Source organism: Vulpes vulpes, unplaced genomic scaffold, assembly GCF_048418805.1.
Source record: "Vulpes vulpes isolate BD-2025 unplaced genomic scaffold, VulVul3 u000000652, whole genome shotgun sequence".
NCBI lineage: Eukaryota > Metazoa > Chordata > Mammalia > Carnivora > Canidae > Vulpes > Vulpes vulpes.
The window spans coordinates 656,054-679,564 of record NW_027325771.1 but is presented as its reverse complement, the minus strand read 5'-3'; the positions used below and the strand labels follow the sequence as shown (position 1 = coordinate 679,564).

Genomic DNA, 23,511 nt, shown 5'->3' with positions numbered 1-23,511 from the left:
AAGGCCACACAAAATGAGGTTATTGTGACTGGTTTTGACTAATAATGACTTATATTTAGGGCTGAGAAACGGGCTGAGCCAACGGGTCTCTAGCCAGCCCTCCACGCAGAAGCCATCAGGAAGGGGGATGACGCGGTGGTGTGACCGCAAACACTGCCTGCCATACTCTCCTAAGGGGAGATTTGGGTTGCTCCTCATCGGCCTGTGGGTAGGCGTCATTCCAAGAAATGGGGATGAAGATAAAAGACGTGAGATGCGTGTAACTAGCAGTTACGTGAAGGCTTTGCTTGAGAGAACCGATCACATCGGATTTTAAATAAAAGGGGGATTTAAATTTTAAATCCTATACGGCTGGGGTGGCAAATGGCTGTCCCTTGCATCTGCAGGGCTTGTCTCACCCGAGGACCCGCCGGTGGGCACAAACAAGCCCCAGGTCCCCTCCTAGACCGCAGAACTACGGGCAGGCAGGGCCTGGGCCTGTGCCTCAAGTCCATCCCGGGGCTTCTGAGGTGTTCAGCGCAGAGCTCGTTCACACCACGCCTCTCTTCCTCTTCCCTACGGCGGGTGTAGACGAGCAGGCACCACTGACTCACACCTCGGGGCCCCGGCCATGGGGAGCCGTGGGTTCCATGCATGCATGAGGCCTCCGTTCCCTCGAGGGAGCCCCCACCCCCAGCAGCTGCGTCAGCCTCACCTCCTCCCGGACCCACTGCTGGGAGGGGCTGGAAGCAGTGAGCTGGTCGCTTCTCCCTCCGGGGACCCACGCGGGTGCCCCCGGGGCAGCACTGGGCGCAAATTCAAACCTTCGCGACCCGGATAAACTCACCGTCCTCCCTCTTCCCCCAGTACTAGAACTTTTGCTCCTGCGTCCGATCATCTCGTCTGGCTCTTTCTTCCCGTATGTCCAATGCCGACTAATTATCTCTGTTCTGGGAATTCGTTCTGAGGAAGTAACCAGATCCCGGCCAAATGTGTGCGTAAGGAATCAATTAGAGGCCTTTACCATGGCAAAGAGGAAAGAGTCTTAGAGTTTATCAGGAGGAGACGGCCTAAATTAATTATAGCACGTTCGTTTTGAAGAATAACGTGCATCCATTTAAGACGATGAAGTAGATGCACGTTAACATGGGAAGAAGCTCATGATGTATCATTGAACTGGGGAAAGCATGATCTCATTTTTGCAAAAATATGAATCAACACGTGCTTTTATGAGCATATGTGCATTCGTGGGTCACACACTCGCACACAGAAAATACCAGTTATCCTTGGATGCCAAGGTCAGGATAGTTGTACTGTCGTTGAAAAAAAATTTTTTTTTTTTTTTAACAAAACAGGCTTTCGTAATGAATGCCTACTTTAGGGTGCAGCTGTGGTTGGGAATAAAATCTCCGTCGAGTGATATTATTTAATGAAAGGAAGGTCTGATCCCTTCCTGGAAATTCCTGGGGGACGTGGAAGGAAGAGGACCTTGTTAGATAACCAGCCCTGCACATGTCCCCAAAGCCGGATCGCACTGGCCAGCCTTGCGGTACCCCAGCCTCGCTGCTCCCAGAAGCCTTAGAAACTGAGATTCCTGAAAGGAGGAACAAAGGTGCAAGGGGCAAAGCCAACATGGCTGGTGGATTTTGATGTTGCCCCCCACCCTTTTTTTAAGACTTTATTTATTTGAGAGAATAAGAGAAAGAGCGTGAGCAGGGGGCAGAGGGAGAAGCAGGCTTCCCGCTGGGACCCCGATGTGGGACTCGATCCCAGGACCCCGGGGTCACGCCCTGAGCCCAAGGCTCAACTGTTGAGCCCCTGGACGCCCCGGGATTGCCTCTTTATAGCCTTTCCCCATTTTTCCGATTGGCTGTTTTTTGTTTTCCTAAGGGCCTTATAAAAGCTGAAAACTTAACAACTGGTATTTATGTCACATATTTTTTCCCATTTGTTCGCCTTTCAAGTTGCGTGTGTGTGATTTTATATCCTACAGAATTCCCCCCCCCCCCCCCCCGCCCCGCCGTGTGTGCGATCGGCTATAACAATCATTCTAGGACCTTGGCTTTTTTTTTTTTTTTTTTTTTTAGGACCTTGGCTTTGGTGGAGCACTTCAAGATGCCTTTCCTACTCCCAGAGTCGCCCAAGATGTTCGCCCGTGCTTTGCGTGACCTACGCATCTTCATCGTTTTTAGGGGGAGGGGCAGAGGAAGAAGGAGGCAGAGAACCCCAAGCGGGCTCAACACCCAGCGTGGAGCCCGACACCTCGGATCTCACAGCCCTGAGGTCGAGACCTGAGCCAAAACCAAAGAGTCAGACACGCAACTGACTGAACCACCAGGCGCCCCTACATTTTCAGTTTTACGGTTAAATGTGGACGAATCGGAATTTTTGAGTGAGGCGTGTATGAGGTCGCGATAGGCTCTGCGCCCATCGGGGGCCGTTTTCCCCAAGGGCAGGCAGCAAGTACTCGGCCTTTCCCCAGCGGTCGCAAGTAAGATGCTCCTCCTACAGCGGGACAACGCAAAGGCCCACACCTGCTTGCCCTTGGGTTGTTGCGGCCCTGCGTTCCTCGTCTGCCCGTCCCCACACTAATGCTCCGTATTCACACTTATCATAGTTTCATGATGTTTTATTTTCTGCTGAAAAATAGCTTCCCTCACTCTCCTCCTTCAACCGGTGGACTCACGACTCCGAAGTGATCGTCGTTCCGGAAAAGTGTAGGATGATTTTGTCAAGATCTGAATGTCTCTGTTACAATTTTTGTTGAAATGACATGAAACTTACAGAAGAAGAACTTAGTATTTTCAGTGGGCAGCCTTCTTTTTCGTCTCCCAGGAAGACTTTATAAATCTCTTCACATGGTCCCTGGATGCTTCCTGGCAGGTTTTCCCTCCCTCCACATCGGGCCACAGGCTCTGCAATGGAATCTCCTTGTTGGATTTCCAGCTGGAAGGCAGGTCTTTACAGTTGGCGCTCCCAGGCCACATCCCATTCCCACGGGCCTCGGGTCGGCCCCTTGGGGTGGCACCTCACTCTGACCTCCGCTGTCTGGCTCCTGGCTCCTCATGACCCACTTAGTCCCCTACCTCCCAGCGTGCTCCGCTCCCAGACACCTTCGTACCCACAAGAGGCCGACCTCACAGACACCGTAATCGCTCCCGTACCCTCTGGGAGTCTGGGCCCGGCCTGTCCACGTCCTGGGCCCGGGGCCTGGCAAGGTTGGAATCGGGGTGTTGGGAGCTGCATCGCTTCGGGGATCGCGGGGCCTCTCCAAGCCCACGGTGCTGAGGAGCTCTGGGCAGGAGTGCCAGGTGTCGCTGTCTGTCTACGGGGCCATGCCCCAGGTCCTGGCAGGTGGCCCCATCAGGTTCCCCACTATGTGGCCACCTCTGCCTCGAGGCAGGAACCCGTCTCCCTGGAGCCTGGTCCCGGGGCGGCCTCATCGCCTCCGCCCTGCTCTGTGGGTGGGAGTCGGTCGGAGGCCCTGCCCACGCAGAAGGGACAGGACCGTGGGCAGCATGTCCCCGTGTCCCCGCAGAGTAGGTCCCCCACCATCTGGGACCATTGCCAGCCGGCCGCTGTTTCCCGGGAGCGTCCCTCTGTGACCTGGGAGGTGTTGGCCTTGGTTACAAGGTGGAGGCCTCGGTGAGGACAAGAGGCAAGGGGACAGGTGGTCGCAGGAGGGACGGGGAGAGGCCCTCTGCTTCCCGCCCGGGCTGGGGGGGCCTCGGCTCGACGTGGGCCCCGCGGCTCCGCTTCCTGGGGGCCGAGTGCACGCGGGCCGGGAGCTGGTGACGCCGGTTACTCAGTTGTTTCCATCCACCTCGCGATGATCTCCAGTCCCTTCAAAATTTTGGAGTTTGGTAGTTTCGATGTCACCTTTTCAGCCTTGTCTTTCATTTTTTTTTTCAAGTCTTTGCACGGGTGTTAGCACTACACACGTAGGGGAAACCGTGATCTTCATGGGGCTTCGAAGAGGCCGTCGTAAGGCAGGCCACCTTCCCGTGGGTATCCCTCCTCCCTCAGGCTGGCGCTGCTGGCTCGTGGCCCTGACACGGCAAGGGCAAAGTCACGGGAGATGCGGGAGACAGGAGCTCCTTGGATCCTTCGGTCCCGGCGCCGCAGGTGCCCAGACACTGTGTGCGGAGCCCGGGGTCATGTCGTCCTTGTGACAGCCTGCTGGCAAGCCGCCTCAAGGGAACAGGGAACAGGGGCTTTGAACAGACAAACAGCTTCCCGATGTCACACTGCCAGTAGCAGAGGGGGACCTGGGGTCCCCAGAACCTGCCTCCTCAGCAGGTGTGAGCGGCTGAGCTCTCGGGGCAGAGGAGCACCTGCGGTACCACATTGGCCCTGAAACACTAGTCGTCGCACTTCGTGCTCCTCCCATATGGCCTCGCATCCGAGGGCAGGGACCCCCAGCAACTGTCTGCTATTGGGGGATTTTCATGGTGATAAAGGACAATGTTCAGGGCAGCCTGGGTGACTCGCGGTGGAGCGTCCGCCTGCGGCCCAGGGTGTGACCCTGGGGTCCCGGGATCGAGTCCCACATCGGGCTCCCTGTAGGGAGCCTGCTTCTCCCTCTGCCTGGGTCTCTGCTTCTCTCTCTGTGTCTCTCATGAATAAATAAGTAAAATCTTAAAGAAAAAAAGAAAGCCACCTCCTGTGAGCATGCGCGCTGGGTTGCCTGTGCAGCCTCAGGCCCATCCTTCTGGTTAAAGTGCAGCAGCTTGGCCTCCGCAGCCCCACAGCCCCTGGACGGTCCAGGCCTAAGCAGGATGCTGCCCAAGGTGAGTCGCGCCCCCTTACCTGTGTGAGTGGAAGTCCTCGCACCCGCCCCGCGACGGTTGAGAAGTTCTCTGCCGTCGAACGTTCTTCTTCCTCCAAGAGGAGGCCCACGGTTCCCACCAGACGAGAGGCGGAGGGTCGCTGCCCGCTGTGGGAGCTCAGCCTGGTGCACCCACCCTTGCCGCGGGGCCTCTCCTCCGGCAAAGGCCCAGGGACCAGGCTCTGGGTCCACAGCTGACTGAACTGTTATGCAAACCAAATAACACCAGACAACCAATCAATGGGATGGAATTTTCGGGGAAATATTCAACATTTAAAAAAAAAAACAACCATAGACTGTGCCTCTCCCTGCAATCAACTCTGCTACGATGGACTCACGGCCCGCCTGGCTCTTTCAGCCTGCCTGTCGCCTCTCCCCAAGCTCCACACCGGAGGAGAGCACACGGCACAAGCTCCGGCCCCGACTGGTTACACGTTTTCCTTCGACGCCCGTTTCCCTGTCAGGATTATGAGTGTAACCAGAAAATCAATTTTAAATGAAGCACAGGCGAAAAGCGCAGCTCAGCACAACGTGTCTTTGTCTTGACAAACGCTGACTCAGGCATCCATACACATGGGGGTTGGGAGACTGTGCAAACTCCAAGGGGGGCGGGCAGGCGGCCGGGGGTTCGAGGCCTCAGTCCTCACCCGCGAGTGTGGACTGATCCCAGCAGAAGACGGGAGTCCGTGGTACCTGCCATGCGCAATCAAGCATTCGTCCTCTACCCTCTGGGCTTCGCGGGTCAACGACGAGTCAACGACGATACATCCATCCTCAGCCAAGACCGAGTGCCCCCAGGCAGCAACCAAGCCCTCTCGGGTTCAGATGTCGCCAGAAAGCAGTGTAGACAGAAGAGAGGCAAGCATGCCAATGCTCCTCCAACTGGACCCAACAGCCTGGAAGGGAGACCGACCAGGACTTTCAACACGGCGACCAGGCCAGCCCCCGACAGCCTGGAGCCAAGCGGACGAGGGGCGAGAGCTGGAAGGGGGTGCCCGCTGTCCGCCCATGCCCCACGCCCCACACCAGGCTGTGCCTCGGGGTTTCCGTGCAGCCCTGGGGGGGCTGTACACACACAGGCCTGCGGGCGCGTCCGGCTCTGGGCCCTGGCATGAAATAGCGGAGGGTGCACGGGGTCCTGCCAACGACAGGCTTTGATGGCCCCACATTCCGCCCCTGGTGACCCATGTTCCTTCCCCGTCAGGTCAGAAAGCGGTGGCAGTGGCAGCAGAGAACGTCCCACCAGACGCCCCAAGGCCCAGCGCCCGTTACCTGCTAGACGGAGACCCGCCAGCTTCCTTCTCACACCATTAGGATGATGACAGGATAGTTCTTCATGGTTCATAAACACCCCCCCCCTGCATCTTCCCGTCCTCCCAGCCCTGACATAAGCACACCTGGTGCCCGGGCCCTGAGTGTCCCGTCAGGCCCGGGGTCAGCGTGCCCAGGTGCACCTAGCATCCTCCGCAGTGCGGTCTAGGCTTCCCACCTCAGAGGCCGAGTCTTTCCAGCACAGTTCCCTGTGCTCCTGCGGGGCTGCTCGGGGGTCCCTGGTGGCAGTGGGTCACGGGGCGCCCCGGGACAAGGAGAACCTTCAGGCAAACGTGTCTGACGGACCCTTCAGGTGGGTCTGCTCGGCATCGTATCCCGTTTTCTCCATGATGGTCTAGAGTAAGCTTTATTCTTATGAGTTTAATTATAAAATGTAGCCGCACTTAGTGTTCACGCGTTACTTTCACCTTTAGGACAGTCACGAGCCCGTCCACCGCATTTTGAGAGAATTCTAAGCATTGGGAAGTCCTCATTTAATGAAAAGCTTGTGTTTGTTCATGCAGTTCCAGCAGTAACTCTTAAGGGCCCACTGAGCGCCGTCCAGAGCCTTAGGAAGAGACAAACGTGGTCCAGACAGGGCCCATCTGAGAGGAGCGTAAAACGGAGGAGGTCCCTTAAGAACAGGTAAGTGCACGTCTGGCCCAAAGACCCGCATTGGAACAGGGGCCGAGGGCACGGAAAGCACAGGGAAGATGGGCATTCGGCTCAGCACTGGTGGCGACGCTATTCCCAGGAGGAACAACATCAGCCCCAAAAATTTGGGAGGGTAGGACTTGGGAGAACTTTTCCAGAGTTGGACCTCCAGGACCCCCGTAAAGCACAGGCTGACACTGAGGCCTACCCCGTGCTCCCCCCTTCTTTGTTCGGCCCCTGTGATTCCTGTAGGCAAAATGCCTACTCTTGAATTTGATCCCAACTTCCTCTTTCTCACCCTTCAAGGCTCACCTTGCATCTCGCCCTTGCGAGGAGGCCTTCTTTGATCTTAGCTTCACATCTGGTTCTTAAGAAGATTCTAAAGGCAAGATCCAAGTTCTGTTGCCCTCCCCTCCATCTTTCAGAAACCCTCGGCGCCTCAGCTATATTCACTCGTTAAAAGATCGAAACGTCCACCGGATCCATTCTCTAATGTTCCAAACAAGACACCGTGGCCACTCGAGCATTCTGGGGAAGCCTGGTCGGGGGGACCACGGCCATTCCGGACGTCTTCCAAGCCTTGTGCTCTTACAGCCTCTTGATCTTCAGCCAAAGCCAGAGGAGTAAGAGGCGAAATCGCTCTTTCCCTCCATTCCATTGGACCCCACGTGGGGTCTGTGATGCAGCCAGACACGTGACCACCATGTGGATCCTTGGTCAACGGGCAGCAAATGTGGGTGAAAACATGTCAACATTGCACGACAAGACTTCAATTTTCTTGCTCTCGAATTATATGCTTTGGTTCTTTGGGGCATCAGCAAATCCTTACCAATGGGACTAAAACAACTGTCTTCAGAGATACCACGGGGACTAAAGACAGAGAAAATATTTACAGTCGAGAGTTTTGCAAACCCTCTGGACGTCCTAGAGCTACAGACGTTCAATCCTAAATTTAAGCTAAATACAATGTGGACTCTACAAATGGCGATTTTTTTTTAATGTGTGGGTTTTTTTTTTAAAGATTTTGTTTATTCATGAGAGACACAGAGAGAGGCAGAGACACAGGCAGAGGGAGAAGCAGGCTCCACGCAAGGAGCCCGATGTGGGATTTGATCCCAGGACCCCGGGGTCACGCCCTGGGCTGAAGGCAGGAGCCAAACCGCTGAGCCCCCCAGGGATCCCACAAATGGCGATTTTCGATAATTTGAGGAAGATAAGTGGTGGCTTAGTACCTGCTAGAATTGGTGGCCCTGGCTCCGCCCTGTGGAACACCACCGTCAGCTCTCCTAAGGACGAGATCACTCAGAGAGGAACAATGGATTTAAAAAAAAAAATACTCGATCAAGAAACTCCAATTTGAACTTTGCTCCGGACACGAAGGGTCAGTAATGGAAGATCCAAGGACCTGTGCTCGTATTGCAATAATTCCATTGAGCTGTTTCCTGGCTTTTCATCTTTGGTGTTGTGGCCATGTTCTCCTCTTTTTTTTTTTTTTTCTTTTTGAGAAGAACTTCATGAGTTTTCCTGCGGCGTGCCATTTTATCTCTTTATTTGCTTGCAATAAGATATCCGCCTAATATTGGCAGAGCGACTTACCACAATGATTCTTTGTTCCAAGACCAAAAAAAAAAAAAAAAAGCATGAATAGAACATTATTAAAATAGAGAAGGAAGTGTATTTCGTTTCATGTGTTGTTTACCGAGTGAATATTGTCATGGTAGCAGGTGCTTTACAAAAGGCAAGTACAGTGGAGTGATAAAACCGCGCACTGGGGGGCTTGCATTGACGGAAGGCGTCTGAGCACGCTCCAAACTCTGGCTCATAAACCAGCTCACTTCGGGTCCTGCGCAAATGTTGCTTTGAATCCATCGTCGACTCTATGGAGCCTCCATGCTAGCAAGCCCGGTGTAGACGCCCTCGCTGGGTCTCTGCGGACACGTGAAACCGGGGGGTGGGGGTGGGGGGTAAAAATGAGCTAAGAGACTTTGGAAGAAGAATTGGAAAAAAAAAAAAAGTCTACCAAACAGGAGAGAAACGGGGAACCTGCAAGCTAAGGTGATGCGTTTCACGGACAACTGGCAGATAACTCTGGATTCTAAACCGAATGCACAAAAAAAATTAAGAAAATAAAAAATAGGGATGCCTGGGTGCAGCGGTTAAGCTTCTGCCTTCAGCCCAGGGTGTGATCCTGGAGACCCGGGTTCAAGTCCCACTTTGGGCTCCCTGCATGGAGCCTGCTTCTCCCTCTGCCTGTGTCTCTGCCTCTCTTTTGTGTGTCTCTCATGAATAAATAAATAAATAAAATCTTTGTAAAAAAATTTAAAATAAATAAATAAATAAATAAATAATAAACCGAACGCACACTTCACGTCTTTCCTTTTCTTAAACTTGGCTCTCTTCTGTGTCTAACACATTCACGACATCTGAAGCTGGGTTGGTTTTGGGTTTGTTTTTTTTTTTTTTTTCTGCATAGGAGAAAATTCTTGTAGGTTTTTAGACATGTGTAGCCTAGGTTGTATTTTTATATCCACAAGATTGAAATAATAATTACATGTTCTTCACCACACATCATCTTGGTGTGAAAATGGAAATCCCTGAAACCTCATCGAATCCGGTCTCACTAAATTCTGAATTCGTGGGAAAATAAGCAGACGTCGGTGGAAGGTGATGCTTGTGAGGTTTGTCAGAGAACACGCAGGGGCCGTGCCTATGATGGGACGGAGACGAGAGGCGGTGGGCGGCGGCCACTTAGGGGTCCTGGCCTGCGGACACTCACTCTTGCTTCTCCAGACCTCGGTGGAGAAGGTGCTTCCACCTAATTTCTTCTTTTTTTTTTTTTTTAAGATTGTATTTATTTATTCCTGAGGCAGAGGGAGAAGCAGGCTCCATGCAGGGAGACCGACACAGGACTCGATCTTGGGACGGGGGGTCATGCCCTTGGCCCAAGGCAGACGCTCAACCGCTGACCCTCCCTTCAGCCCAGGGCGTGATCCTGGAGTCCAGGCAGCATCCCAGGGGCCCTGGGAGCTCAGGCGGCAGCTCCTTCTGCAAAGAGGACCCGGGGCAGGGGGAGGCCGCGGGGCAGCAGGCCTAGGCTCCCACAGCCTGTGTTCAGGGACACAGGGCATGATGGGGCAGCACAGCCGCTGTGTCCATGACGCCGGCCCAGTGGAGCCACAGCCTGCACGTAGCTCCGCGTGCCCGAGGAGGGGAGCCCCTGCCCGCTCCCCGCAGACCACGGCACCTGCCGCCCCGCTCTGCAGGCCGGAGAGCACGGCCACCCCAGGGCCCGGGAGCCCACGAGACCCCGGGAGCCCCAGAACCACCTGGGAGGATGGAGGGACACGCTCGGTGAGCTTGTGAGAGCAGTTGGGGGACCAGACTATCTGGGGTTCAGATCAAAGTGACTCTGAGCCCTTGTAGCTTCTCCACGTCTGCAGTTTTCACTGTCCTCTGTTCGAAGACCAATAAAGGACAAGGGCATGCGCATTTGTGCTGGGAGTGTGGGGGACACTGGCTGGCGCCCCCATGGGGGGCAGCTCGGGCCGCCGGGCGCTGTGCTGGAGAAGGAGGTGGTGGCCAAGGTTCCAGGTCCTGCAGGAGGGGAAGCAGACTGAGCAGCGCTCACTCACGGGGCTTGCTGAGAAAAACGAAAGAAACGTTGTTCTGAAGCTTGGGGTGGGGAGGGATTTCCGGATTTCATGCAGAAGGGACTGTGCGAAGCCACCCGTATCCCCTGACCCCGCGGCAGCGCCGCTCACCGGCTAGTCCGTGGGCCCGTGGGTGCGGAGCTGACCGCGCCTCAGGTTTCTCCCTTGATCTCCCACATGTAACGGCCATCGGCGCCCGAGGCCTCTGGGCCCCCTGTTCGAGCCCCCTGTTCGAGCCGTCGGTGAGGCTGTCAGGTGGGGTCACTGGCCGTGACCCTGCTGCTTCTGCGCCAGACCCAGGTGGGGCCCGACAGCACCCGGGCAGCCACAGGCCTCAGGGTATATGGGGGAAACTCGGGCCTGAACGAAACAGAGCCTCAGGGGCCGACGGAGCTGAGCCCGGGACGTGCACCCAGTGCGACACCTCCTCTTGCCCCGCGTGGATGGGTACACGGCTTGTGCTGGAGGCACAGGCGCCTCCACTGTCACACCGGGACCTTCCACTTGCTTCACTCTTTGCCTGAGCTCTTTCCCGCCTTCTTGGTGCCCTTACTCCCCGGGAAGAGGTCCCGTGTTTGCAGAGCTCTCCCCCCGCCCCCACCCGGATCCAAGGGCTCGGGTCAAAACTTGACGTGCACCTGTGGCCACATCGCCCTCCGGGTTGTGCTGTCCCTTCCTGGGCTCAGCGGTTGGGCACCTGCCTTTGGCCCAGGTCGTGACCCCAGGTCCTGGGATCGAGTCCCATGTCGGGCTCCCTGCAGGGAGCCTGCTTCTCCCTCTGCCTGTGTCTCTGCCTCTCTCTCTCTCTCTTATGAATAAATAAAAAAAAATTTAAGAAAAAAATAAAATATAAAATAAAATAAAATAAAATAAAATAGTAAAAGCCTCACATTTTAAAGAATCTTCACATAGAAATATGTGCAGACAGGAAAGTCTCAAAGTCTTACCTTTTTTTCCAATGTGGGCAATAATCACCTGTGCTTACTGACCCTACCTTAGGGGTGACACTGAGGGTGTCGTTTAAAGCTTTCTTTTATCTCTTGGTTTCTTAGCAAGAGGCTGCGGGCAAGTGAGCAAACGAGGGGCAGCGGGAGAGACAACGAGGCCGGCAGGGTGAATGATAATAAAATCATTATTTTTTTTATTTTTTATTTTTATTTTTTTAAGATTTATTTATTTATTTATTTATTTATTTATTTATTTATGATAGACACACACAGAGAGAGGACACAGGAGGAGGGAGCCCGGGGCCCGAGCTGAAGCCAAGAGTCGGACACTTAACCCACTGGGCCACCCCGGGCACCAGCTCAGTGTATCTTGATTCGACGCATGCCTTCGTTCCTACAGACTCTGCTTCAATCCTTCTATTATTTTAAAATGCTGTTGAATAGGAAGTTGTATTTATTTTTAAGATTTTATTTATTTATTCATGAGACACACAGAGAGAGAGGCAGAGACACAGGTAGAGGGAGAAGCGGGTTCCACGCAGGGAGCCCGACGCAGGACTCGATCCTGGGACCTGGGGTCACGACTGTCCACGCGGAGAAGCCTGGCAACATGCAAGGATTCATTCTGATGTAAATTAACTGCATTTTTTTTCTTGTTTTGCATCAAATATAAACTTGTTAACGTGCAACTGCATTTTCTTCTTGCTTGTGTTTTATCTCATTAACTGAAGGAGCGCAGGGTCTGAGGAGCAGCAGGAGGGGCGTGCATCCAGAGGACTGGGCTTTGGGGAGTGTCTAGGTCCACGGCGGCCTCCAGCCAAGGCCTGGAGCTCCCAGCTTCCGCAAAGCTCAAGTCTGAATATTTCATCCCCTGCAAAAAGATGTTCCGGGGATTAAGTGTCAAGTGTTTTGAGAAGCTGGTGGTGTTTGTTGGTCTTTCAGCTACTGTTACCTCTGCTCTGAGATGAGCCCGCCATCCAGGGACCAACCTCTAGGATGCGTTGCCATTCCGCGCTCCCTGCAAACGGCACGATGCTCAGGTGTTGAGTTATAAGGTTTTGAATTTTCAACAGTAGCTGCTGAGTCGCCCTTGAGGGTCGGTGTGATGATCAGAGAAAAAGGTAATCTGCCTAAAGCCTCGAGTGTGGCTGGTAATCACCGAGGCATCCTGAGCCCGTGAGTTGTAACAGAGACATTTTAATAAGGAAAGAAGAGCAGGTGGGAAGCTGGGAAGCGAAGCCAGGCTGAGGGGAATGACGATATTCTAAGCTCCGAGGTAAATCCAGCAATCGGACCAAAGACCTTATAAGCACTTTAGAAGAGATTTCTAAAAATACAGACTTTGCAATTTCTTTGATTTCCATCTCTCTGACTCTAAACGTATTTGGAACATGGTAGAAAAAAAAATTGCAAGCCTCTAGGTCCTTAGATAACACTATGTGATGTGTACTGGAATTAAAAGTAAAAAAAAATAATAATAATAATGATTTTTTAATTTAATCATTATTAAATTTTTAAAAATTTAAATTTATTAAATTTAGTTTTAAATTAAAAAATCATTATTTTTTTATTTTTTATTTTTATTTTTTTAAGATTATTTGTTTGTTTATTTATTTATTTATTTATTTATTTATGATAGACACAGAGAGAGAGAGAGAGGCAGAGACACAGGCAGAGGGAGAAGCAGGCTCCATGCAGGGGGCCCGACTTGGGACTCGATCCCGGGACTCCAGGATCACGCCCTGGGCCAAAGGCAGGCACTAAACCACTGAGCCACCCAAGGATCTCCCATTATTTTTTTTTTAAAGAGCATGCTGCATTTACCTAATTTTTTAGGTAAAGAAACCAGGGGGGAAAAGAAAATAAAGACTACACAGTGTCCAGCCACAGAACGTGCAGCTCCACCCCCACCGTGGCCTTGACCTGCTCAGAGTCCCTGAGCAGGTCCTCCGACCTTTGTCTCCAGCACATTCCTGCTCCACCTGAAGCAACGAAATTAAAACAAACGCTGCAGCTTCACAAGGAAGGATAAAGGTTGGCGTCGGACTGTCGAACTCCAGAGATGAAAGGCGCAATGTAAATTCCATCCTTATTGTCAAGACCTCGGTGTGAACAGAGAGCAGGTGCCGCTGAAGCAGTTCCCACCCGTCAGCAGATGTAGACGGGGATGACCTTGCTCTGTGGTGAGAAGCACGGGAGAGCGTCAGGCTGGAAGTGCAGGGTCTCAGGGACAATAGGGCTGTAATGCCGCTTACTTGGCAGCACCGGGTGGCTGCTCTCCACAAAGGTCGAGTGCCTCACACTAATGCACACCTGCCACTCCCCCCCGTCTCCCCCCCAGCAAGGGAGAAACGTTCACCTGCACCTACCTGTGCAAGACTGCATGAGGCAACAGAATGCAGAAATTTATTTTTTTATGTATTTATTCGTGAGAGAGAGAGAGAGAGAGAGAGGCAGAGACCCAGGCAGAGGGAGAAGCAGGCCCCGACCTCCCCGTGGAAATATAATGAAATGACCCCCAACCACGGAGCAGTCAGTGGGCCCTGGAGTTTCTCCAGTTGCCGTGTACGCGACACACTCGCGTCTGCGCGGAAAGGGGTGGCCGGGAGCCACGCGTGAAAACCATCATGCCCTTGGTCTTGCGTTGACATCCACCCATCTCTGACCCCCAGGACAAGGGGGAGCCCACATTTTTGTTTACTGGGTTTTGTAGTGAGATTCCATATTTTCGTCCCTTGGGCCGCACCCGCCAACAGCTGCGACCGCGCGGTTACCCGGCAAGTGCTGTTACTTCTTCCTTCTGGAAGCAGGGTCCCCGGACCGGCAGCTTGGGCAGCAGCTGGGACCTCAAGAGCAGCCGAGTCTCGGGCTCCGGGGCTACGGAGTCGGGATCCTCGGAACCAGGCCGCAGGCGACTCCTTGGAACGTTGCACCTTCGGAGCTCGGCCCGCGTCCTGCCGACAAGCAGACCTCAGCCCACACGGGGGGCGCACAAGGAGCAGCAGGCGAAGGGGCCTCCAGGGGGGTGCGGCCAGACAGACAAGTCACAGGGGTGAGGAGGGACCCTCGGAGCAGCGACGGCTGGTGCCACCACAACCCCGACCAAGCACGAAGGGCGAAAGATGGTGCTTGAGCCCATTTTGCACTGGAAGGAGAAGCTGCAACGTCAAAGGGGAAGTAGCAACTTCTGGGGAGAGAGCAGAAAAGGACCACCCCAGCCTCCCCTCCGCTCTTGACCAAACCAAGGGGAGGAGAGAGCTCCAGGGGCCTAGAAGGAAAAGACCTCAAGACCAGGCCCCCGGCACAGAGCGGACAGGTGGAGGGGAGGCGGCGACACCAGCTCAGTCCCTATCTTGGTCTCTCTCCAGCCCGTGGCCTCCGTCAGCCTCCCTGCCTCCCTGGTGGGTCTGCATCCCTCGTCAACTCTGTGATATTGGCTTTCCTTTTTATTCAGAATTCAAAACTGAATCAAGTACAACCTGGGTCATCAGCCAAACCCAAACATCCTTCAGCGAGGGGCACTAGCACGCCCGGGCCGCCTCCAGAAAGCCGCACCCCACGTCACTTCCTGCCCACTGTACCCCCACATCCCAATACTACCCAATCAAGCCCGTCCGATGCTGGACGAGGGGAAGTGCTTCCAGCCTTGACGGGCAAGAAGTTTGGCTCCGACAAGCTACACCCCCCCCGCCCCACCCCGCAGCCAGCTCCCCGAGACAAGTTCCCAAGGACGACTTCACTGTGTTTCTTGCCGTGCACGGAGGAGCTCGTTATTTCTCAGCAAAACGTAAGAATCAACAGTGTCGAAAAGAGTAAAAGGAGGCAATAAACTGACTTACAATGAAAAGTCTGCCCTTGGTCACCTTGTCCTTAGGCAAGTAACCTATTTTCGTTTCAAATGTAAGATGGAGACACCACGGCGGCGAGGCGAGGAGTCACCCACCCACTATAGGACAAGGCAACAGAGGTGTGTCCTGCCGCCGCGGGGAGCGCCTAGGGGCCTGGGCGGCGCGACCACCCTGCCCACATGGGCAACCCCGCAGATGCTGTGCCCACAGCCACGGCCACGGCCATGGAGTATTTCATCACCAGCCCGCCCCCACCTGGGCCACCGAGAAGCGCCAGTCAGACACGCGAGCTTTCCCGAGGCTGCGTGTCAGCCCCCGTCACGGTCCTGCCATCGGGGTCCTGCTGGCGACCTGAAAAGAAACCAGAGGACCCTGTTCCTGTTTCTCCTGGAAGTGGTGGCAAAAACCACCAAGGGAGAGGGAGCTCCCTTTGTCCCAACCGTGTGCCTCACTGGATCCACGGCTCCCCAGAGGCAGGGAAGGACCAGGTGCAAGCACGAAGCTCGGTCCCCACCCAGCCACCCGGCCACCTGGCCTCAAGGATAGAGTAAGCACCACACACGTCCTGCTTCCCTGTGGGTCCCACGCCCTTCCACGCGCTGGTGTGTAGGAGTCAAGGATGGGAAAGCAGCTGGGGGAGGAGCGCGCCTCCATCCCGTGTCCATGTTCCCACGCAAGTCTCCCCCACCAGAGGCGACTCCTCCCGGGTCCTTGCGTGAAGACCACGCAGCAAGTATGACAGACGGGTCATGAGGCTCTTTGTTCTGGCAGCCATGGGTGACACCAAAATGCAGAATTTTGTTGGGGTTCCTTAAACATATTTTATGATGCCCTTATTTCATTTATTTATTTATTTATTATTTTATTTATTATTTATTTATTTATTTATTTATAAGATTAGATTTAAGATTTTAGATTTATAAGATTATTAGATTTATAAATAAGATTTCACTTATTTATTCATGAGAGGGAGAGGGAGAGGCAGGCCCCATGGGGGGGGTGGCCTCCCCCCCCCCCCCCCCCCCCCCCCCCCCCCCCCCGTGCCCTGGGGCGGCTCGCCGGCCACACCCCCACACACACACTGGGTCTGGGTTTATGCCCCGCAAACCAGCTCTGGCTCCCAGGGTGAGTGGCCAGTAGCTCTCGTTCAAAAGTTCACAGGACCCAGAAATTACCTAAAGCAAGAGGGAGGCATCAGGCTGCTGGCTGGGCTGGATCAAAGCTCTCTTTCAGTTGCAGCTACCTGGGGTCACATACTTCCAGTGTGACGTAAGGAGCCCGGGACAAAAGTGCCCTGTGATGCACGCGCAGGAGTTGCAAGATCCGGGGCGGCCCAGCACCGCGCTGGGGGGTTGCCACGGTCACCGAGTTTATTTGGCTACTTCTGCAAACACACACTCCGCTCATTAAACACGTTTCCTTTCCTAGATCGGTGTGCTAAGTCACAGGAAAAACCTGCTTCGTGGGAGGGCGTCCTTGAGCGCTGTGTAAAGATTTTCTCACCATTATTCGGAAGGAGGAAGGGACACGGACCACGGACCCCAGGAAGCACGCTGATACTGATCTCTTTCCACAATGCTTGTACGCCCCATGACGTTTTCCCCGTGTACCCTTGGCCAGAAAGTAAATGCAAGTCGTGGAAAAGCCGCCAGGCCGTGATTTCCATGTGACATTTAGCATATTTTTCACTGTGGTCAAATACACTTTAATTTGACCATCTTTAACCATTTTTTAAAAAGATTTATTTATTCTTTCATGAGAGACCCAGAGAGAGGCAGAGACCCAGGCAGAGGGAGAAGCAGGCTCCATGCAGGGAGCCCGACGTGGGACTCAATCCCGGGTTTCCAGGATCACACCCCGGGCTGCAGGCGGCGCTAAACCGCTGGGCTACCGGGGCTGCCCTACATACAATCTTTAAAAACTGTGTCTGTTCAAATCCCTATTTTCCATTCTTAGGGTTATATGCCTTCCATCTGATTTTAATTATCTTTACCAAAAATGTCTCTCTGTATCGGAGAAGGCCGTTCTTTCCATCTAGTGTGTGTCTTTGAAAGAGACGCCATTCGCCCGGTGAGAGAGGAGGTGGGCAGCCCCTTGCCATCCGCCGACTCCACTCGCGATCGGCAGGGTGACAGGAGTAGCAGCCCAAACACCCTGCGTTCTTTCTTTAGTGCTTTCAAATGTGATGATCCTTTACCGCCCTAGGGATGACTTCGGAAAAGACTGAAGCTACCTCCACCCCCAAAGCGTGCCGTGTCACCTTCCGGCCTTTCGGTAGCAGGAGGGAAGAAGGCAAGGCTAAGTAGACAAGGAAGTCTCAGGTGGGCCACCTGGGTGGTGGGTGCTGAAAGGGAAAAATGCCAGAAAAAAGCTGAATGGAGTTGCCCCGATCAAGCCATCCAGGACAGGGAGTCCACAAAGAGAGCAGCAGAGATGGTGGCTCTGAGATGGAAGAGAAACGGGATGGGTGCAGGAGTGAGGAATCCAGAATGGCAGATCTAGAATCACCCAAAGCATGGCATTTACACGAAGCCTCTCAAGAGTTGTCGAGAGCAGAGAGAGAGGTTAGGAAGCAAAAATCCCCAGCGAGACGCCTGCAATGGAGAAGACGACCCTCGCCAGAGCTCAGCCTAAAGCTCGAAGAAGGCGCAATGGGGGTCCGGACAGAAAAGACTCTCGTTGCTCCAGAGGCCAAAGAAGGTGTGAAGGCTGGGCCCAGGCAGAAGTTAGGGGCAGCCTAAGCCCAGAGACCTAGCACAGAGCGTCCAAGGGCAATGAGCACCCCTGGGGATTGCACACCGCTTGCAGCAAATAACCAGGCCGTGGGACCTGAACAAGCCCCGACAAGGTCTCTCCTGGACGGGGCAGCTCAGAAGGCCTCCACGCCCACTCAGGTTTATGACCCGCATGAGTCAACTGCGTGGGCCACGGTGGGAGGCAGGAAGATGGCCGGAACCAAGGAGTCTGGGGATACAAGGAACCCCCTTCACATTCCCTCGTAACCTGTCTTCGCTGTCAGTTGGTATCACCAAAGGGCGACACCCAGATCCTCCCAAGCCAGAGAGGGCAGCTACACTCCCTGGGAGCCACCCCACCCTTTGGGTCCATTTGCAAATTCCCTGTCCGGCCCCGATTTCACCAGTTCATTCAACTAGTGGTTGTGCCCTTGTTCCATGGGAGGCACTGCGCGTGCCCAACGGCTGAAACACCCCATGAGCAAGACAATCCCCTGCCCTCAGGAGGCTCCCCTCTAACAAGGAGACAAGGGGCACCGGGGTCTCCGTTAGCTTCGTGTCCGCCCTCAGCCTCGGTCATGACCTCAGGGCTCTGGGGTTGAGCCCCGAGTCGGGCTCTGCAGTCAGTGAGGAGCCTGCTTCTCCCTCTCCCTCTGTGCTCCCTCTTTCTCTCTCTCGGATAAATAACATCTTTTTTAAAAAAACAATGAAGAGACAAGTTAAAGGGGCAATTACAAGAGAGGGAGAGAGGGAGAGAGGGAGCAGGGCGCTGAGCTGGGGCATCAGGGTGGGAAGGGGCGCAGAGCGCAGAGGACCAGGAGCCCTCGCCAGCTGGATGAGCTCCCTGCTGTGCTGGAACCGCTTACCACAAACTCCATGGCCTAGAATGAGGGAGCTCTGTTGTCGCGGTGCCCCGGGGACCAGGAGCTGAAGATGGCCTGAGAGCCAAGGTCCGGCCCTGGGAGGCCGCAGCCTTCCTGGAGGCCCTCCTGGAAAACCCACTCCTTGCCCTTCTCAGTCTCTGGAGGCCGTCGGCATCTCTGGCTCATGGCTCCAGCAAGGGCCTTGCTCTGCCCGGCACTACTGTGGTCACACCCGCCCTCTGACCACAATACCCCACCATCCTCTGATAAGGGCCCGGGATCACTGAGTGCCCCTGACACCCCGGGACAGGGTTTCCCCTGTCTCAGATCCTTAACTTCACGTCCGCAAAGTTCCTTGGGCCGCGTGCCCCTGGGCTCCAGGGACTAGCACACGAACCCCTGGGAAGCCCTGGGACGTGACCCTGCCTGCCACAAGTGACTTCCTTAAAAAAAAAAAAAAAAACAGTCCTTCCCGTGAGCGGGTCATTATCATATTTTGTGAAAAGACTATCCTCCTTTTTCCTTTACCTTTTTTTAATGAGGGAGGGAAAAGAGCTCACAGATTTTCTTCTATTTGAAAATTTGCCACAAATTATCTAAATTACATATTAAAATCGCTGTGGGTAACATCAGGCATCAGCGGGCATCACACACCTGCAGAGCCCACGCGGCTCTTCCCACGTGGGTTCTCCAACCTGCTCCTCCGGTGACTCACTCGGAGTCTCCACAGGCTGGGCTTGTCCCTCACGGCCTCCCCGCCCCGAAGGTGGAGACCAGTGAACCCCCCGAGCAGACCTCGCTCTCACCAATGCACAGAACACACGGTGGTCAAGTTCGTTCTCTAAACCAGCCCCAAGAGTGGAGCTTAGAATTCTTCCCTGAGGTTGATTTGCATCCAAAAAATCACAAATGGACCATCTTACGTGTCTATATATTTATTACTGTATTTCTGTAATCGTGCTGGGGGGGCGGGGTTGAGGGGAGAAGGCTGATGATCCAGACGGGAACCAAGGAGACTTTGCTGCACAGTCGTCAATGGTGTGACCTCGACCACAACCCGGGCCTCTGGATCCAGGCCCAGGCCTAGCCTCACGTCATGTCTACACCATTCTTCCCTTTGAGATAAAAAATCTGGTAGGAACTCAGCTTTGAATAAGCACTGAGTCTGCATACGTGTCCCGATTCTCCCCTTCACTGCAAACCTCCCACCGCTAGTAGTAACTGCTGTTCCACAGAGTCCTCCCTGTGGGTCGATGGTTGACTCCGCCAAGTATAAACAGGTCTCAACAAGAAGATGGAGCATATGTAACCAATATGCCTTGGCTCCTGCCGAGCCCCATGCGCCTGGTGCCCCATATCCTGGCAGAAAATGGATACTGCAAAGTGAGGCCGCGCTTCCTCTAAAGCAGAACGGCAGGGGTAGGGGCGGCCGTGTCAGGGAGTCGCTCACACATCCGACAACAGTCTCCGTGAGCCCCAAATCATGGCAACCCCTGTGCCTCAGGGGTCCTGCAGCTCTGCGGCCCGGCCTTCCCCAGAGCCCGGGGCCACATTAGGCCGTGTGCAGGAAGCCCAGGCTGGCCGCACCCTCCTCACCTCCCCGGGAGCACTCTTGCCTTCGCCCAGCTTCCCCTGCTTCTCCAGCGAGCATCCCCTCCTCTGTGTTCCGTGGCTGCTCCTGCTGGCCCCCTTCCTCCTCCCCCATCCTCATCCCTCCTCCCTCCTCCCTCCTCTCCCCTGACCTCCTCCCTCCTCTCCCCTGACCTCCTCCCTCCTCCCTCCTCTCCCCTCCTCCCTCCTCTCCCCTCCTCCCTCCTGCCCCCACCACCTCCTCCCTCCTCCCCCGCCCACCTCCTCCCCCCACCCACCACCTCCTCCCTCCTCCCCCGCCCACCTCCTCCCCCCACCCACCTCCTCCTTCCTCCGTCTACCCCGCTGGCCTCCTCCTCCCCCTCCAGCCTCCTCCCTCCTCCCCCCACCACCTCCTCCCTCCTCCCCCTTCCACCTTCTCCCTCCCCCCCTCCCCATCCCCCATCCCCCTTCCCCCCTCCCCCTCCACCCCCGCTGGGTCCCCGCCTCTCGAACTGCCCTTCAGGGGCACAGGCCTCAGCCCCGAAGGTTGGACCTTGGCACAGGCTGCTCTGAGCTCCGCAAAGGGGAAATTTGTTATTTCTTTGTTTTGGGGTCACTTCGCCAAACTGCCTTTTGCAGCGCAGCTACCAAGGGCCGGCGGGCACAGAGGGGCTTGCACGGCCAGAGTCTGTCCTTCCAAACCCTGGGTGAGGCTAGTCCACGGCTCCTACCCTAGGTCCTCGCTCCCGGGAACCGGGATCGTCCAAACCCTTTTCCGGACGGGCTTCCCCGGAACCTCAGGCTGCAGCCCTGCCAGGTCCCTGCGGTGTAGACAGGCTGCACAGCCCAGCCAGGCACCTGCTCCGGGGAACTCGGCCCGAGGGCGGGACTCCGCGTGTGACCCTCCAGTCATCCGTTCTGCTTCAGAAGACACCCCCACCCCCTACATCGGCTCTTCCCAACCAGCCCCCCCACCCCAGGCTCAAGCACCTGCCGCTTCTGCAAACCCACAGGCACAGCAGCTCTGCATCCCTTGGGAGCAGCGTGGGGGCTGCGGGGCTCCTTAATCCTTTCCAAAATTCTTCTTAAAAACAAAAAACAAAACCCAAACAACCAAGGAGGCAGTTTGACTTTAGCCATCCGCAGTACAAGTTTGTGCTTCTGGGGTCCTGGGGGAGTGGGGGTCCTGGATGTGGGGGGGCAAGATGGAGGCAGCTAGTACCTGGGCCTGGATGTGGTCCCAGGGAATCTGTTAGAGTCTCAGACCGAGGGGGGAGAAGAAGGGGGGGAGGGTGGGAGGGGGGATGAGGAGGGAAGGGGAAGGAAGGAGCCTGAGAAGGGATGAGGAGGGGGAGTGGGGAGGAGGGGAGGATGAGGAGGCTCCGCTCCCCTCCAAGCCGAGGCACATTTAGGAGGAAGGTAGAAGCACCACCTGCTTCCTGCGGCAGACGCTGCCTCCTTCCCCCATCACCAGCCCCAGTGCAGTGCAGGCCGAGCTCCCCAGAAGCCTCCTGCACCCCCACCCCGGGGCTCCTGCCTGCAAGAAGCACAGCACCCGCCAGTGCTCCCATCCACTCACACACCGGAAGCATCCCCTGGACAGTGCCTTTGAAGTGACCTTGCTTCTGCCGCGGGGGAGGCGGCCCCGGGAAATGCGATCCTGGGCCCCTCTTTCCCAGGAGACGACATTTCCTGCTGTTCTGGGTTGGGCGGAAACTCACTTACATTAAATTGGATTAAATCTTTTTCCCCTGAAGTGTCCTGGTCTGCCAGACGCCTCTGCCGCCCGCTGCCACTTTCTGAACCCTTGGCTGTTTCCCAGTCTCCACTGATCCCCTAGTCTGCACACCTGGTTCGGGGTCAAGACCAAAACTCAGAAAATGAGGCCGCGTTCATCCTGGTTCGGTGGCCTCTCGTCCCCCTGGCTCACGCTCGCTCACGCAGCCAGGAACCTCGCTGCGTTGGCCTCGCCGTCCCCTCCCTGCCGTCAGCTCCTCTGGCTTCTCAGCTGCCTCCTGGAGCTCAGTTCAATTTAAAGTTTAAAACTGGAGGTGAAAATAAATAAATAAATAAATAAATAAATAAATAAATAAATAAATAAATAAACTGGAGGTGGAGGGACCTGGGGGCTCGGTAGTGATGCATCTGCCATCAGCTCAGGCTGTGGTGCCCAGGTCCTGGGATGGAGCCTGCCCGGCGGGAGCCTGCTTCTGGCTCCCCTGCTTCTGCGCTCGCCCTTGCTCACTCTCCTCCTTTGTCAAATAAATAAATAAAAATATTTTAAAAACAAGCACAGGCACACCGGGCTTGTGGAAGCTGTTCGGCAGGTGGCTCCTTGGAAGCAGCCCCATGAGCGTGTCCGTCTCCAGGGAAGGACAGGTGACGGCAGGAGCTGAGACCGAGCCCTAAGTCCCCACAGTGCGGCCCTTGTCCCCCAACTGCGCGGCTCTTCGGGATCCCGCCTGCGGGAAACTCAGGACGCCCCATCCCAAGTATTCCGCTCTCACCTTTGGCCTGGGGGGACTCCGCACGATCCCACCCTCTTCTCTGAGCCACGCGCTCACCGGGAGCGGCTCAGTCCAGGGCTGGGCCCTCTGCGCCCTGCGCGACCGTCGCGGACACCTGGCCACTGGAGCATACCTTGGGCTCCGCGTCACGGCACCCACGGCCTGCATGGCCCTGGGCGTCAGGGCTTCTCTGCTCGGCACCCTCCTGGCTCCTACGCGCCTGGGGCTTTGCACTATGGGCTCGGTCTCTCCACGCATCCTGTACAGCTGACCCTCCACACGGCAGGGGAAGCCCGTCCCCAAAGACCGGCCCCACGCGATGATGACTCCTCACGGTCACCCACCCCCCCTCCCAGGAGAAGCATCAATCAAATGTCCCTCTTCACGGAAGGACGCTTCCACAGCCCCTGCGAAGGAGGTTGAAGATGCTCTAACCCTCGTGGTCCTCTCTGCCTCACCCTCTCCCTCTGGTGAAATGGGAAGATATGTTGCTTCACGTGCCGGGACGGGGGGCCCCGAGCCCACCAATGTGCAACATCCATTAGATGCCCTTTTACAGCAAATGGCTCCGAAAACCTCCAATAAATCAGCACTGTTTTCTGCAGTTGGTGCAGCGA

The 23,511-nt window shown here is 55.3% G+C and overlaps 1 long non-coding RNA gene across 2 annotated transcripts in view; it reads right to left on the bottom strand.

The window, feature by feature from the left end:
* Window positions 1-23,511, bottom strand: part of LOC112908234 (uncharacterized) — a 53,210-nt gene that overhangs the window by 7,828 nt on the left and 21,871 nt on the right. For both annotated transcript variants that reach the window (XR_011999165.1, XR_011999166.1), the window contains exon 2: window positions 4,789-5,010. This is a non-coding gene — a long non-coding RNA (uncharacterized lncRNA). The remainder of the gene's footprint in view (window positions 1-4,788; window positions 5,011-23,511) is intronic.